We start from the raw sequence: 16,727 nt of genomic DNA on the forward strand, positions 1-16,727 counted from the left end.
TTGATCTAGTAGAGCCTGTTTTAACTCATCAAATTGATTTGCAGGGCTGATGTCACCGAAAGAGTGATTCATTTTGCTGCCGGGCAAGAGAAATGGAGCACAGCGGGCCATTCTTGGGAGACCCCTAGGGCTGACCTGTGCAGGCGGTGCGTGGGCAAGGATGCCCATGGGCAAGGGCACCAGTGAGCTCCTGGCATCCATTCCTTGAGGGATGTGTGCACAGTATCCAGGGTAGTGCCTGGCAGAGTACTGATGCTCCCACACACTATAGCTCTTCTCCAATGTTGTTGCATCTAAGTCTTTCGTTATAGAATTAATAGAGGCGTGCCCTCGTTTTAAGCAAGCTGATGTATAATTCATAATGCCCATGTATACCTATGAGATGAGCCAGTTAGCATCCAAAAAAGTGGAACACTCACTTTTCTCCCTTGCCTTTTCCTTCCTGCAACTCTCAGCACCCTCAGTTGTTTACCTCTCATGTCCTAAGGCTCATTTCTTCCTGAATTATGGTAACAGGGTATTCTAATTGGTCTCTTTGTCCCCAAATTCTTCTGCCTCAGATCCCCCCTCTGCTTTCAGAGTGCTCATTCTAACATACACAGGATCACCCTCATTCCTGGTTATACTCTCCAATGCTTCTCATTAGTATCTGTAGGGTATTTACAAAAATATTTGGATTGAATTATTGCATCTTTGCCTCATCCCACATACCAAGCCCTTTCTCTGGCCTCTCTTTTTCCATAGATTTCTTTTATAGGAACGTAAGACTGTTTCATCTCAGACATCACTGTATTGTAAACTCACTTGAATGGCAAGATCCTCTCCATCTGTCAAGACTCTGCTCAAATGCTTCTGATTTGGCCGCAGAGCAAGCCACAGTACACCCTCCAGAAATATCAAGGAAGGAGAAGTTTACCACACAGTCAGTTGCCTTCAGTTCCCATCCAAAATAGACCTTAAATTATGTCAAACTCTGTTCCATGTTCCTTCAGTGGGTTTTAGAGATGATCACTTCAGGATAATAAGAACATCATTTGCCTAAATATTAATTTCACACTATTCTACATTTTTTTCATTATTAAAGCATCTGAAAATCCAGCTTTTCATAATGAAGTTAGAGGCATTTTTATTTGTGTGTGATGTTAGATGAGTGGCTCTCAACCAGGAGTCAATTTAGCCCTACTCCTGCCCCCCCAATCCCAGGAGACATTTGACAATATATAGAGACATTATTGGTTGTCACTACTGGAGCTTGCTACTGGCATCTGATAGGTAGAGGCCAGGGATGCTGCTGAACATCCTACTGTGCACAAGACAATGCCCTGCCCATCCTCCCAACAGAAAACTATTGGGTCCTAAATGTCAATAGTGATGAGGAACCCTGAGTTAAAGTAAATTGCCCAAAATCTCTTCTACAGTTCTCATCTGAAATCATTTAAAAATATTTCTCCCTTCTGGGCCAAGCAGAGTTAATAAGGTGCTGAATTCTTTGGCTTTATCTCAACTCCCAAAGCAGAAGAGATGATCAATGCTTCAAATTCTTTCCTTGCTGTCAGTTATTGACTTTCTCTCTGTGTCTGGTATCCAAGCTGGGGGGAAGCTCGCAGGATGGTTTGGGTTGGGGGGTGAAGGAGAGCTCGATCCATCTCCCACCTCCCTGATATGTGCCTTTCATTAGATAGAGGAAAATTATCTAATAAAATCTATTTAACACCAGTCCAAAGAAAAGAGTAAAGAGACAGGAATAGATGAGCTCACTGATAAGAATTAGAAATATGACTTGAATGTTTTTAAGGAAATTATTTATGCGGTGGACAGATTTTTCTCAAATCATTTAAAAATATGATTGTTACATTCCTAACACTAAGAATCGCCCATTTACCTGCCAAAAATTCTGGGTGTTTACCCTGGCATTCCATCTTCAGTCTTCAATACACTAAGTGAAATACAGATGCTTGCATGGTTATTTTAGGTCAAATTTCAATCTGACTTCCCAAACCTTGTCTGAATTCATGCATTAATTAACAAATTGTTTTTTGAAAGCATGTTTTTCTTATGCCTCATACATTTCAACACTCCGTTAGTTCTTGAGCAATGCAAATGTGAACAGAATATGATTCTTGCCCTTGAAAAACTGATGAAGTCCAGTAGAGGAGAAAGATTTTAAAGCAAATATTTATAACTAATGGGATCAGTGCTGTGCAAAGAGAAATGCAAAGCACTCTGAAAACACACACAAGGCAAATTGTGTTTAGGGAATTGAGAGAGACTGTATGTGCAAGATAATAAATGAGTTGAGTATTGAAGGATGAATAGAAGTTTTCCAGGCCGCGGAGTGACAGATCGAGGCAAGAAGATATTAAAGAGCATGGATTGGTAGGCTATGGCAGGAATAGGGTGTGAGTAGAGATGGATGGTAGGAGATGAAGGTGACTTGATTCCCCAAAGTATGGTGAGCTCTTTGGGGAAAGAGCTCTGCCCTATTTTTTGTATCCCCAGGGCCTGCCACAGTCAGTATCAGGCACAAAGCATTTCTTCAGCTTCAGCATGAGCATCAACACCAGCGTGGCATTGTAGGTTGTATGCTCCAAGTCTATGAGCAGAGAAGTAACATGATTAGCATTGGAGGTAGTGGGGGATAGGAACAAAAGTACAAAGTTGGGTCATAAGGAAACTGTGATTTGGGTAAGTTGTGATAAGAACTACAGGAGAGAGAGGTGGATGGTGGGGAAAGAGAGAAAGAAAAAGAGAAAGAGAAGAAATGAAGGAAGGAGAGAGAGAAAGAGGAAGAAAGAAGGGACAAGGAAGGATTCTAGAGATATTTGGTAAGTCAATTTAATAGAACTTGGTAAACAAAAGAAATTGAAGAGTGATGTAAGAGAGTTGGAGATACCATCACTCATAGTGCACAGACAGCACACCTAGACAGCCTAACTTTCAGAATGTCATGTTTGAGGTAGCACCTGTCGATGCCACGGATAAGCAGTGGTCTGGTTGAAAGATGTCGTTCTGAACACTTGCTGACTCACCCAGTGATTGTCTCCCGTGCTTTGTTTCCAGGGACCTCGGGTACTGGCTTCTGGCTCATCTTCCCTGACTCTGACATACCTTGTGACTTCCCAGTATGGTGCTGGCCTCACCACCTCTTTGTCTTGCTGGTGCACCACTCCCAACTAGAACCACAGAATGAAAAGTTGTCTGGTCTCTAGATTCTGTTGACAGCATTCCTACTTACTCTTCTTGCTCTCGCTGAACTCATTGCCCGAGCGTATCACACAGATGAAGAGGTGAGTGAATCTTTTCATCACTTTGATGATACAGTTGGCGTTTTTGTTACATTCTAACTACCAAAGTGTATTGCAACACAATAGTCCTAATGTATTCTCCTCCTTAACAAGATTTACATAAATTTATTAACATTTCTATTTCTACCAAATTAAATTTTGAAAAACAGTCTTGTCCTTAACACTGATCTAGGACATTTTGGGATATGAAATTAACTTTAACATGCACAGCGAAAAGAAAACCAAGCAACGGATTCTACAAAGACCATATCTGCTATGAGATTTACATTTCTGAGTCTCTCAAAAAATAGAGCACAGCAGGTCTTACTGTCTTCACATTTTTATGTTTGGTAGAGCCAGTAGATTCTCTCAACATTTATTTTTAAAGAAACATACTGAGTGAATTCCTTAAATAAACATAAAATGATTCTGTACTTGCCAAAGAGCTCCTCCTTAGGCCTGATTTAGTATGACAGAGTGCATTCGAGGCCTGCTATACTGTTTCAGATCAGGAACTTTCATGTAGCATATTGCCATGCGAACAGCGTTATCTAGGAAAGTTCGTAGGGCAGTGGGATCTGGGTTGGACTCCTCAGTCTTCCATTTTCTTGATGTGAGATACTTACCTTCTCTATTCTTCGGTTGATAAAAGTAGCATAGCGAAGTTGCTGTGAGTATAAAATGAGAGCATGTTTTGAAAATATTGGCATGTAGTAGGTCCTTCAACAGAAGGTGGAGGTTCTGGCTCAAAGTTTGGCTCACGGTCAAGGAACACCAAACCACAAAATTGCCCTCCTCCCTGTTAATGCATAAAGAATTTAAATTAGTCAGTCAATCCGCACAATATGGTTATAAAGATATATATTTTCCAATTTGAGTCTTTTTATATGTGGAAATTGGGTAGACGTGGAACCCAGAGTTAATAATAAGTAATTCAGTCCATGGCCTGCAGGGCAGAGTTGGGGCCAGGTTGTAAGGAAAGGGCAGATGTTCCAACATATTCTACCTGCTGTTAACCAATCTCCACACAGAGCCAGGTTCTTTTACATTTGCTCCAATGGCCACCCTGCAATGTTATATCACTGATTCAGTTTACAGATGAAGCAACACACACTCCAAGAAGTTAAGTAACTTTCTAAGGTCACGTGCCAGTAAGGATTAATAGCTGGTTTTTGTTTCAAATCTTAATGTCTTCCCAGTGTTCCATACCTGGGGACTGGAAATGTGTCCCTTTGTAGATAGTGAGGAACATGTGGGAGTTTTGATATTTGTCCTCCAAAAAGAAGACTGTTTGCATGTGACAATAGAAAGGAGGGCAGATTCAGCCATGGGATAGTCAATCTCAGTCTTCCAGAAGATTCTGGCTGTCATCCCTAGGACTCCTCAGGCTTGATATCATCGTCTCCATGGGCCCTGCCCTGCTCCTGCCTCACGACTACTGCCACCCTCTGCCCTCAGTGGGGGCCTAGGCATGGGCATAGAAGTGTCAGGATTGGACATGTATGTCCCATGGCATCTTGGAGCAGGGCATAGCCACAGCTGTCTCCTCCCTGGGCTGGCCATGCCAAGATGCTCTTGGTGTGTAACTTGACAGGAGTGAGCCTTTCATCTAATCTCAATCTGGGTACCTAGCATGCCCTGGCCCAGAGATATCAATACCCCTGGGGCTTGTTCATCTGCCATAATTGAGGTGGTGGGCTCATGGTAAGAGAGGATAGTTGGCTCTGCCTCCTCACTGTGCTTGGGCACAGTGTGCTGGTCAGCAGCCTGAGGACAGCGGGTCCTGGAAGTTGAGGAATCATGAGCCGGCATGTGCACAGGCATATCCATGGAGTCGCAGGGAGGGGTGTGTTAGAGTATTTTGATTGCTTCCTTCTCACCCTGGGAGTGAGGCAGAGAGTCCCACCCTGGCGTTCTGGGGATGGCTGAACACATGACACTCGACACTAGGCAGATGAGATTGACGACAGAAGTGTAGGGAGGAGGGAGTCACATGTCACAGAGCTGCGCTTGAGAACAGAGTGAGTAAGCAGGGGCTGTGGGAGGCATGCTTTGTAGTAACAAAAGGGAGAGGCGATTTCTGGTTCCCCCAGGAGGATGAGGCGAGGTTGTTTGAATAATTCCGTGGATGGCAGAGAACTGAAACCTGCTACTCAGGAATAAGCAGGCAGTGCCTGACCCCCACGATAAGAAAGGTTGTTTGGCGAGGGGACCTCACCTGCAAGAGCAGAGAGGTTAGGCCACTCGAGGCCCTCCTATGGTGTCAAGGCATTACAGAATATTGGACCTTAATTTTAGGCCTTACACCACGGAATCTGTACTCATCTCGTAAGTATCCCTGTGCCTGAGGAAATGCAACATTAAAAAACAAATAAAAACCATCTTGACGGGTAGAGGAAGTTGATGGTGGTGGGCTGGAAATGGAAACGGAAAGACTGGGGAGAAAGGAAAAACCTTTATGTTTTAGTACCTTTAATACCACTTTTTTCCTGCTTAATGAACAAAGGACCTTGCCTTTTCATTTTGCATTTGACTCCACAAACTGGTGAGCCAGCCCTGCTGAAGAATTAGAGGACAAGTAGCATGAACTAGTAAACCGGAGCCCATGTCACTTATGTTTGTTACCTAAGTGACCCCACAGGTATATGAGTTTGGGGCTGTGACACATAAGATGCACCTTGACATGAACCGTGGAATGTGTGGTCGTGGTCCCCGATGATCTGTTTGCCGTCTGTGAAACCCTAGAAGTTAGGTAATTCCCCGTGTCTCCACTCCCGACAATTATTCTGATTCTCCACATGATCATTAACATGGAAATGCGAGTCATAAAGCACTGAAGTGAATCCTTGATTATTGCATTTGCAGCTGTTAATTAATGTTGTGGACCATCTCATCATAAACTTGTTCTCCTTCTTTGCAGTAATTGGTAACCACCGAGTCTTGACCCGATCATCCCTGGGTGAGTTTAAAGTCACGATCTGACTTCTCTGATTATTGACTTTTACTACTTAAGAGCTAAAGAACAGCTACTAATCGAACATGCCGTGAAATAGTTTTCCTCTTGCTAAGAAAATGCGCGGGCTGCCGGCCAGGGCCTTGTATCCGAGGGCGTGCTGGAGGTGCCGGGCAGGCTTCGCTCGTCCCTGTCCTCCACGAGCTACGCGTGGGTTGTGAGGCCTCTTGGTCCAGGTAACACGGCAGCTGTGTTGTTGCTTTCTGTTTTCCAGGCGAGGGGGGCGTCTTGATAGTAATTAACCAGGGGAAAAAGTTAGAGAAGCCCAAATAAAATATTAACGAGACATTGTCATGGGGGAGAATTTCAATATGATTAATAGATTTTCCCTCTCCTTTTTAACATGAAAATAGTTTTATTGCTCTCAGTTACAAAGACCATTTCTAACCAACTGCTGGAAAAAAAAGGTCGGTACTGCCAAAGAGAAGTCCTACTGGGCCTAGTTAAGGAATAAAAGAGGTTCATTTATAATTAAAATTTTTCCTTGGAGGCAAATTAACACATACGTTCTTAACCTAACTTCTCTGTACATACGCGTGTGCATGTGTGCACGTGTGCATGCCAGTTAAACAACTACCATGTGTGCTTACAGTATTGATTTGCATAGGGAGCCCTCTTGCTCAATAGGCAAAGTCAAAACCACCCATGTTTAGGAGCACATATTCTGAAATGATGATGTCAGCTCATAGACTACACCCCACCCATAACACCCTCTTCCCTACCTGGGTTTTAAGCCAACAGAGAAGTTAGGATAAAGGAATAAGGTAAGTGGAAAACAAAATCTTACCCCTATTGTTGCCAAAAGTGACTACGAATTGAGGCTTCAGAATGAGAGGCAGGTGGACTTCTGCAGAGTGAGCTGACCTCTGCATTCTGCATGTGGGCAGTACCGGAGGGGCAGGCTTATGTATTGGGCACTAGATACTGCAGTTATCAGGAAAGTGAAAGTCCTGGAAAGTGGTAACACAGTTCTGTCGACATGTGTGGTGAGCGGAAAGGTGGTAGATAAGGATATAGTAGAGCACAGGATTTAAAGCCAGCGTGAATTTTAGCGCTATCACTTATTGCTGAGTGGGCTTGGGCTTACTCTGTCTAGGCCTCTGTTTCCTCATTTTAAAAGGTGATATGTCCTTTGCATGATTATCGTGGGGACCGGCCTGGTACCTATACGTGTTTAGTAAGTGCCAGGACCGAAGAAGGCATTCAGGAAGTGGTCGTGACTGTTACAGGTTGGAGGGTATGGCAAAAATAGATGTTTTATGCACACTTGAAATGGGTCTACTAGAGAAAAAGCGACTTAAAGGATAAATTGGAAGACAAAATGAATTTGTGTCTTTGTATCTCTGTGTATAAACAACTTTACAGGTGTCATCGCCAAAAAAAAAGTCTATTCATCAACTATTAAGGTTGTTCCTGGGCAGAGTGCAGATCTTTCTTTAAGGAGACGTGATTATTAACATGAATTTGGTCAGTGGCAGACTGGAAATGACCTGTAAGGCTAGTACGACCCGGTAGTGTACAAGTGGTTCCTTTCCTAGGTTTATTAGTACATTGTCTTGATTTAATAAATTATGTCCTTTGATTAATTAGAATGGGTAAAATTGGCACTGTTCATAGCAATTTGTTGTATATCTTCCATATAGAAGTAGAAAGTTTCTAAACCAAAACATTTTGCTCAACTGATTCTGGAATAATGGTCGACATTATATTTTGTAACTCAGTTTCTATCTGCTACTTATAATAGAGATCTCTGTTTAAAATTTATACAAATTATAAGTCTCCTTGAGATAGCCCAAACTTTCGTGCTGTATTCCAGTTTTATATCTGGGCATATCTGAGAAAGGAACTGTCAGTGTAGTTGTTAGGTTGTTGGTTTATGACAATCGTTTAGGACACATGAAGAACAGCACACAGCCTCTGTGGCTTAAAAATGGAATAGAGGTATGCAATATTCTCTTTACATCTGTGCTGTGTGAGGAGAACATATATGTATGTATATCTTATTTTTAAATTTTTCATTATAGAAAATTTCAAATATATATAAAGATAAAGAAAATAACCCCCTCCTTCAGGCCCACCAGATTCCTATCACTAAATTTCATCGATAATCAACTCTTGGACAGTCTTGCTTTATCTACCCCTATAGATTACTAATCTATTGTCAATATATCTTTTAAGTATCTTTGAATCTGTAGAGAACCCCATCATTTATTCTTTATTTTTCCAGCTTTGTTGAGGTATGATAATAGGGAATCGTATCATAACATACAATGAACTGCACATATATTTTGATGTATGTATATAGCTATGAAACCATCGCTACAAGCAAGATAATGAACATATTCATCACTCCCTAAAGTTTCATGTGCCCCTTGATTATCCCCTTCCCCTGCCTACCCTCACCCCATCCCAAGATAAGCACTTATCTGCTTTCTGCCCATGTAGATGCATTTGCATTCTCTATAATTTGATATGAATGATATCGTACAGTGCTCTTTTTTCTTTTATTGAGGTACAATTCACATACATATACACATGCAAAAAAATGAAGTTAGACCTCTATGTCACACCATTTACGAAAGTTAACTCAAAATGAATCAAAGGTCTAAATGTAAGAACTAATATTATTAAATTCTTAGAAAAAAACATGAGAGTAAATCTTTGTGACCTTGGCTGATGCAATAGTTTCTTAGTTATGATCCCTAAACTACAAACAATACGAACAATAACAAAAATAAATTATACTTGAAAATTCAAGAATTTTATGCATTAAAGAACACTATCAAGAAAGTGGAAAGATAACCCAGTGTTCATAGAAGTATTATTCAAAATAGCCCCCCAAGAGAACATCACAAATATTTATCAACTGATGGATGGAAAAACAAAATGTAGTATATCCACACAAAGAAATATTATTCAGCCATAAAAAGGAATCAGGTACTGATACATGCTTCAAATGGATGAACCTTGAAAACATGTTAAGTGAAAAAAAGTCCTTAACAAAAATCACATATCGTATAACTTCATTTATTTAAAATGTCTAGAATAGGCAAATGTGCAGGGACAAAGTAGATTAAATGGTTGCCTAGGGCCAGGTGTTGGAGGAGTGGACATGAACAGGAATGAGATTTCCCTTTAGGATGATGAAAATATTCTAAAATGGATTGCGGTGGTGGTTGCATAACTCTGAATATACTAAAAACTATTGAATCGCACCCTTTTGATATGTGTACTTTATGTTATGCGATTTATACCTTAATGAAGTTATGTATTTATCTGAATATCTCATGTTCATCTTTGATACAGTTAGCCACATAGGGTGGGCAGGGGTAGGGAAACAGCAATACCCCTCAGCAACTGAGAGACCTGTGCTGTATCTAGGCACAGCTGTGGCACGGATTAGTTTGATACTCACTTCTCTCTTCTATGCCTCATTTGTTCAATGAGGAGGTAAAATTAGAATATTGGACCAGATGACCTAAAGGTCTTTTCCAAGAATCTTCCCTAATTTTGTAGCTTGCAGTGTACCAGATGTGTTTCTATCTTTTGCCTTGATTTCCTCGTGGATTGCGCAAGTGAGCTAGAGATAGAGACAGACAGTACCTCAGCAAAATGTACTTGGCTTGACCTGCAATGTGCTTTGTCATCCCTTGCACTCAGATGGTTTTATGTGACTATGAGGTATCTTTTTCATTGTACCAAAATAGACAATATCACTATGCCATGGGAGAAAACACTGCTCTAACCCCAAGACTTACTGCAAGTTTACAGCAAGCTCCCTAGATGCTCCAGTCTCTACTGCTGGTCTAATCATCTTCTCTAACTTCTGCATTTTGGAAACAGAGGAAGGGTCACCAGTTGCCCCACCCCCCCTTTGGCCCTTGGAAAGCTGCCTCATTCTAGAAGTTCCACTCAGAGGCATTTCATGACTCATCTCTGGTCTTTTATCCCACACGGAAAAGGCCTACGGTTGTTCCATTCGTTCATACTATCTCCTGCCAAAGTAGCTATTTTTCCCAAGGAAAATAAGAGATGTTCTGAATTATTCATTAATTTCTGCATGTGGATGTATGAGGGATTGATGTGAAGAACCCAGCAGTAGTGAGATGATAACCAAAATGGGATGGGGCGACCCAGGAGCAATCCCTCACGATGGACAATTCATTATTAAAAATTGGAACTCGGGTACATTCTATCACTAAGTCAATCAGCTAGAGCTTACAGTCTCATCAAAATTAGTGAGTCTGAAGCCAATTTATTAGAAACAGATAACCATTCTCCATGTAAAGCATATTCTAATTTCTTATGCTGGAGAGAATAATATTTGGATAATTGTATCTTTTCCTGATTATAAATGTATAACCATTAGTAGACTATTTATGGAAAACTGACACATGTGTATGGCCATGTCTTATTTTTTTCATTTCCAAAAGCACAGAATAGACTACCTGCATTTTACGCTGAGTTTGTAGTAGCTGGGATGTGTGAGCATCCAGGGCTTGTCCCCTCCAGGGGGGCCTTTCCTTTGTATTCCCTCCTCCCTGCTACCCTCTCTCTCTCTCTCTTTGTTGCTGACAAAGAAACTGAATCTTCTATTTCTAATTTGGGGCAAGTTTGCATTATGGACTTGAAACATTTCAGTTTCTTGGTTTTATCCCCCTTAGCTAGTCCCACTCCTGAGTGGCTCAGAATGCTGGCACTGCTGACATGTCCTGACTTCTGGGACTCAGCTGCCAGGGGCCCAGCCATTGGCCGGTGTCCAGGCAGCCTCTCTGGCTCCCATGCCATGTACGTGCGACCACCATGGCCATGTGGCCGTGGTCACTCATTTAAAAATTATCATACACACAGACACACATACACGCACACAGTTATTTTATTTTATTTTGTTTCAAAGGGGGCTAGGAATACAAAAATTTCCTTAGGTTTTGGGAATTACTTTTTTTTTTTTTGCCATATGTATACATGTATATATGTGTATATATAAATGCATATATATAAATGAATATATAAAATACATTTTTATATGTGACATATAACCATTTTACTTCTGTGGTCAGATCCCCCCAAAAGTCTCCTTTTTGGGTGATTAAGTGACAATATATGTCAAGTGGAAATGAGAAACTGGCAGTCAATCCAACAAAACTACCATTCCAAAGTCAGAGAAAGGAAGGGACAGCGACATCAGTAATGACAAAGGCATTTATTTGTTCACAGTCAGTTTCCAATGACAGACAGCAAACTGTGAGGAGACACTGCAGAGATTTGTACAGTCCCCTAGAAGTAGGCTCTTGGACAGCACGTTAAATACTAAACACGCGTAACAGCTCCTCCGGATGGGGGCTGCCCTCATCCTGAACTGCCAGCTGGATGTTTATGGCTGGAAACTACTGTCACCCTATAATTTGGCTCCTGAAGGCCACATTCTTCTTTGGGACACAAGCTGCAAGTCAGTCATTGTGGTTAGAGAGCTTTCCCTTTGCGCCAGAGCCAGGACCAGTGCTGCAAGAAAGAGGGCTTTCCTGCTGGCACGGGCTCCTCTGATGATGGAGTCCCATGGGGTGCCGCCGAGAATGTATTCTCCAGGAAGCTCCCTCTGTCTTTGAACTTCTAGAATTTTCTCTTTTAAGGCTTTAGATTCTAGAGTCCTCAGTCACCCCTTACTAAACCCATGGTTGTGATTATTTACTCATCCTTGGAATCTGAGTTTCCTTTGCTTATCTGTATCTCTTTCTTCCTAAGAAGACATCCTCCCTTCCACCTTGTCTGCTCTCTTTTCCCGACAATTATCAATAATTTGTTGTGTGAAAGGCATTCATTATTATGTTACACTCACTTTGTGCATTCAGAGCAGTTTTATACTTTCTCCGATAACCTCCTCAGGACAACCTGAGGGAAGGAGGAAACATATTTCCAGAAGGGCAATATTTCTTTAAGAGAGAATATGAGTTTTGGAGACATATGGAGATTCAAATCTTTTTTCCACACATACGTACTCCATATATGACGTGGACAAATTATTCCATTTTTTTGAAGCTCAATATCTACACATGCAAATTAGCAATAATATTTCCTTCTTGACATTTGAAAAATTGGAGGAGATGCTTCAAAAAAGTGCCTTGCACGTTGCCTAACACATGTAAGTCCTGAGAGCATTCTCATTATTATCCGTTTATGTATAGTCTGAGTTTGGATACAGTACAAGCAAGCGTTAGAGACGGGGAATAACCTCCCAAATAATACAAGGACAACAAGTGGCAGAGCCAACACCGGACCTGTGGCCTTCGGGCCGCCAGCCATCACTTACCCCGCTCCTTGCGAGGGGCCGGGCAGCGCTGTCCTCTCCTGCGAGGGGTGGGGGGGGGGGGCGGGTGGCGCCGCTGTCCGCGCTGTGCCCTTTCTTCAAAATAGCTCCGTGAAGAGAGGCTCTCCCTTGTGTGTTATGAGTTTGAAATTGAATTTACTCTTCGGATTTGGGTCTCCTTCTCTGGGCTTTTGCGACTTAAGGTGCGTGGAACAGTTTTCGGTCTTTAGAAAGAACACTGAGGAGGTTGTGGTCCTGTGGGCGGTGAGAAAACCCTTGGAAGATGCTCTGGAAGATGCTGTGGAAGACGTGGGTTGTCTTGTAATCCTCGGGGAAGTGAACCGTGGCCTCAAGCTGTCTGAACAAGCAGGTCATGGAGGATGCTGGCTTATTTGTTACTCTCTGCTGTGGCCTCTTTTTCACTTTCTCGAGGTGTACCAGAGTTTTACCTGAGGTTTCACCTTGAATACCAACAAAGTAGTATTCAGAATCACCATCTACATCTTTACTTTCCTGAATAGAAGTCGGCTAAGTAACAAAAGTGATTTATTGCAGGCTTTCTGCTTCAATGATGGCAGCGAAGAAGGCCAGCAGAGCTGGAAGTTGATAGTGCGTGGTTTGGAGTTGTTTTTTGAAATGCTGCATTCAGTGGGGCGGTTGGTAGGTTCTAACACTAATGATACTCGTGGTGTGTTAGAGCCATTTCTACCTGTGGTGCATCTACTTTAGACATTGTGTAGGAGGCAAGAAATATCCTGTTTATTCGAAAATGCTAGAATTACCCACTGCTTGAAGTAAGTTTGCTGTCTTTGCCATCAGAAAGAGAAATCCCCAGGTGTATTACTTCGGCACAAAAAACACTGGCAAACAAAGGGAGTTTTATTTTGCTCTCTGTCCCTCTCACCCTCCCCCGTCCCCAGACCCAACACATCCCCTGGCGACTTCTTTTGACTCCAAGAGGCAACAGTCCTGAAACTTTTGTGACAAAAACAATATTGAGGACGCCATGCTGTTTCCAAAGGTATTTTTTTCAGAATGGCTTAGAAATGTCTAGAAAAGAAATTACATGGAGGTACATTTGGGACTTTGAATGGATGATTTCTGTTTTGTACTCTGGAAGAAAGACTTGGGGCTTCAGTTTTGTGACAAGATAAAGAACTTCAGGACATGCAAAGTATAATGCATCCTCGCAGTCACATTGTCATATTGGCTATAAGCACTAAGTTGTAGAAATGGGAATTTTGAGTAATGTTAAATTTTGTTCTTGTGCCAAATAATATGAAAAGGATCATCAAGAGGATTTTCCCTGGAATCCTTGGTCACTAACAAACTGCACAAATAGAAAAACATATTTACCTGTTCAGTCATTTCTTACATATTTCCTTGGATGACCCGAAGAATAAGGTCAATTGAATAGTTCTATGAAAATCAGTCACTAAACAAGACAAATGTCCTAGCTTAGCACTTAGATAGGAGGAATTCCCTCTTACTCAGCCTTTTTGTTCCATTCAGGTCTTCAACTGATTGGGTGAGGCTGACCCACACTGGGGGGTGGGGGAGGAAACTACTTTGCCAACCACAGTACAATTCTTATAGTATAGTATGGATTCTCTTGCCTTTCGTCTTACATATTTTATTCATTTCCAAAGTAACTTGAATCAGCACCTTTTTTTCTCCTCCTTCCCCTTTCAGTAAGATTGTTTCATTTGTATTATATTTGTAATATAGTTAGATCCATTTGTCAGTCTGCATTCCATCGTGGGATCCCCTGTCCTAAATAATTTTTCAGGTTCACGTACATTAAAATTCAGTGTTTAAGCTGTGAAGTTCTATGGATTTTTGACAAATACGTAGTTAATGTCAGAGACAACCACCCTTGGGGTATTGTTTTACAATAAAAATTTAATATATGTTCATCTTCACTTAAAAGTTTGTTATTCTGATTCATCTATGATTTTACCCACAGATGATATATTTCTTTATTTAACAAACACATATATAGCTCTTACCATGTGCCAGACACTCTTTTAAGTGCTTTACAAGTATTTACTCATCTAATCCTCTTAACATTCCTATGAGATAGGTGCTATTATTATTCTTATGTTACAGATAAAGAAACTGAGGAGAAGAGGTGAAATAACTAAGTTCTCACAGCTAATATGTGTTTTTCATCTAAAGCGCAGCAAACGTGAGTTGTTGATTAGATGTTCATGTCACATGGGCGCCTGGGTGAAGCCGAACAGTTCGCAGAGCCACCTGCAGGCGCAACCCACAGTGGAACCGCACTCTGTGGTGCAGGGCTCCAGGTGCACAGCAAGCAGGAGCCGAGAGAGATGCTTTGAACAGTTTCCTTCTGCGGCTGCAAAATGGATGACATAGAATAATTTATGGTTGCTTTACTGAATAATTTACTAATCAAATCATTCAGAAAAGCAGTGAGATGTAAAATGGGAAAACAAGGGAGAAAAAAATTTGGACCAAGGAAGGATCAGTAAGAACCAGCTGAATGCTGCCTACCAGGGTCAGGCACATTGAAGGAAGGCAGGTCTCTGCCGGCCTCACTTTGACTTCAGGAGGCAAAATGTGATCGTTTGTCCTGAGTGCCGCCTCCCACCCTGAGTGCTGCTGGAGAGCCTGTGTCCACCTTCAGTGGACTCGGATTTTGCCTTTTTCTCACCTGTCTGTTCTTTCTGCATGAACATCTAACTTATTGTCTAGTATGTGGAGCAGAGATTTTTTTTTTTATTGTAAATCTCATGACTTCTAAAAATGATCAGATGAGGAGCATCTTGCAATTGATCAAAGATTTTGCACCTTATCTTGTTTGATCCGTACGATTTACCCTTGATGTCAGTGTCATAGGTGAGGACCAGTGCACAAGGAGTGCAAACTGTCCTGCTCAGAGTGTCCACAATTCAGACTTCTGTTTCCAAAGCCCTCTCTTTTCCTCGATTATCCAGTTGCCTTAGTCTCCTATGCCACATGGAAAGAAAAATCAGATTTAAGTCAATGAGTGGGCTCTCTGTGATAACCACTCCATTAATTTTGGTCATTTCTGCATTCTTTTTCCCATCTATTATCTCACACAGACATCTGTGTAATATCACTTGGGAATCAAAGACATTTTTCTTATAGTATAACTTCAAGATTAAATGGCCGCTTCGAATGCTCATTTTTCTAATCTTGTTTAGCGCCCACACCATGAGCACTTTTGCTGCTCTCTGGGCTTTTGGAGTAACTTATCTTAATCAACTGAGGGAAGACCAGAGTGACCTGGCAAAGAGGAATGATGCCAGCTTTAGAATCGACTCAGACAAATAAATAGATGGAGCAGAATTTTCTGGAAAGATCTTGCAGATAAACGCATAGTTTTATTTAGAGACTCTAGAAAATTATATTAGGGGAATAGTCAAGTTTAGTTTCCCATTTCTCACAGCTGAGATTCCAGATGATCTTTGTGCATTAACAGTAATAATTACTAATTTTGTATAGTAAGTCGCAACTCAAAAGGTGCTCGAGTCAGGATTTTAAGGTTGATTAGACATCTTCAACTTTCTTTCAATCCCGATGGCATGTGCTGAGAACTAGATTTTCTAGTGTTCTTGTCATTTGACCTAAATAAATGGGCCATTAGTGCGTCAGACTTCTTTGTCCATTTTAGCACCTGAATGGAATTTACTTCCAATTGATCTATGTATTGTAGCAATATTTGCACATCATAAAATTCCTTCATTGTGCCTGACCCAGGTGGGCACTTATATTTTAGTGACCATCTAGTTCCTAAGTTCTAACTTTCTCTTATGTTTTGAAATTGTGGTTCAATATCTACTTTTGGTAATTGGTATATTAAAATATCTAATGCACATTTTAAAACTCATATTTTTTCTATCATTGTATAAAGTTAGTCACTGTATTTTTCTCTGACCGTAGAAAGAACTTTAAGACACCATCTCTTTGATTCTCCCTACTATGTCATAATCTATTATAATGGATTATATTATATTTTCTTATATTTTCTTCAATTGATAAAGATTATGCATCAACTACTATTAAAAGTACCGTAATTTATTTTTTTGGGTATTGTATCATTTTCCTTATCATGTAATTAATTTTTCATTTTTCTGTA

The 16,727-nt window shown here is 41.1% G+C and overlaps 1 protein-coding gene across 1 annotated transcript in view; it reads left to right on the top strand.

The window, feature by feature from the left end:
- Positions 1-16,727, top strand: part of MCTP2 (multiple C2 and transmembrane domain containing 2) — a 526,866-nt gene that overhangs the window by 98,236 nt on the left and 411,903 nt on the right. Inside the window, exons 3-4 of the mRNA XM_036232007.1 lie at positions 3,061-3,287; positions 6,205-6,243. The gene's annotated coding sequence lies outside the window, so the exon portion shown is untranslated. The remainder of the gene's footprint in view (positions 1-3,060; positions 3,288-6,204; positions 6,244-16,727) is intronic.

The sequence above is a fragment of the Rousettus aegyptiacus genome, unplaced genomic scaffold (assembly GCF_014176215.1).
Source record: "Rousettus aegyptiacus isolate mRouAeg1 unplaced genomic scaffold, mRouAeg1.p scaffold_m13_p_14, whole genome shotgun sequence".
Classification (NCBI taxonomy): Eukaryota; Metazoa; Chordata; class Mammalia; order Chiroptera; family Pteropodidae; genus Rousettus; species Rousettus aegyptiacus.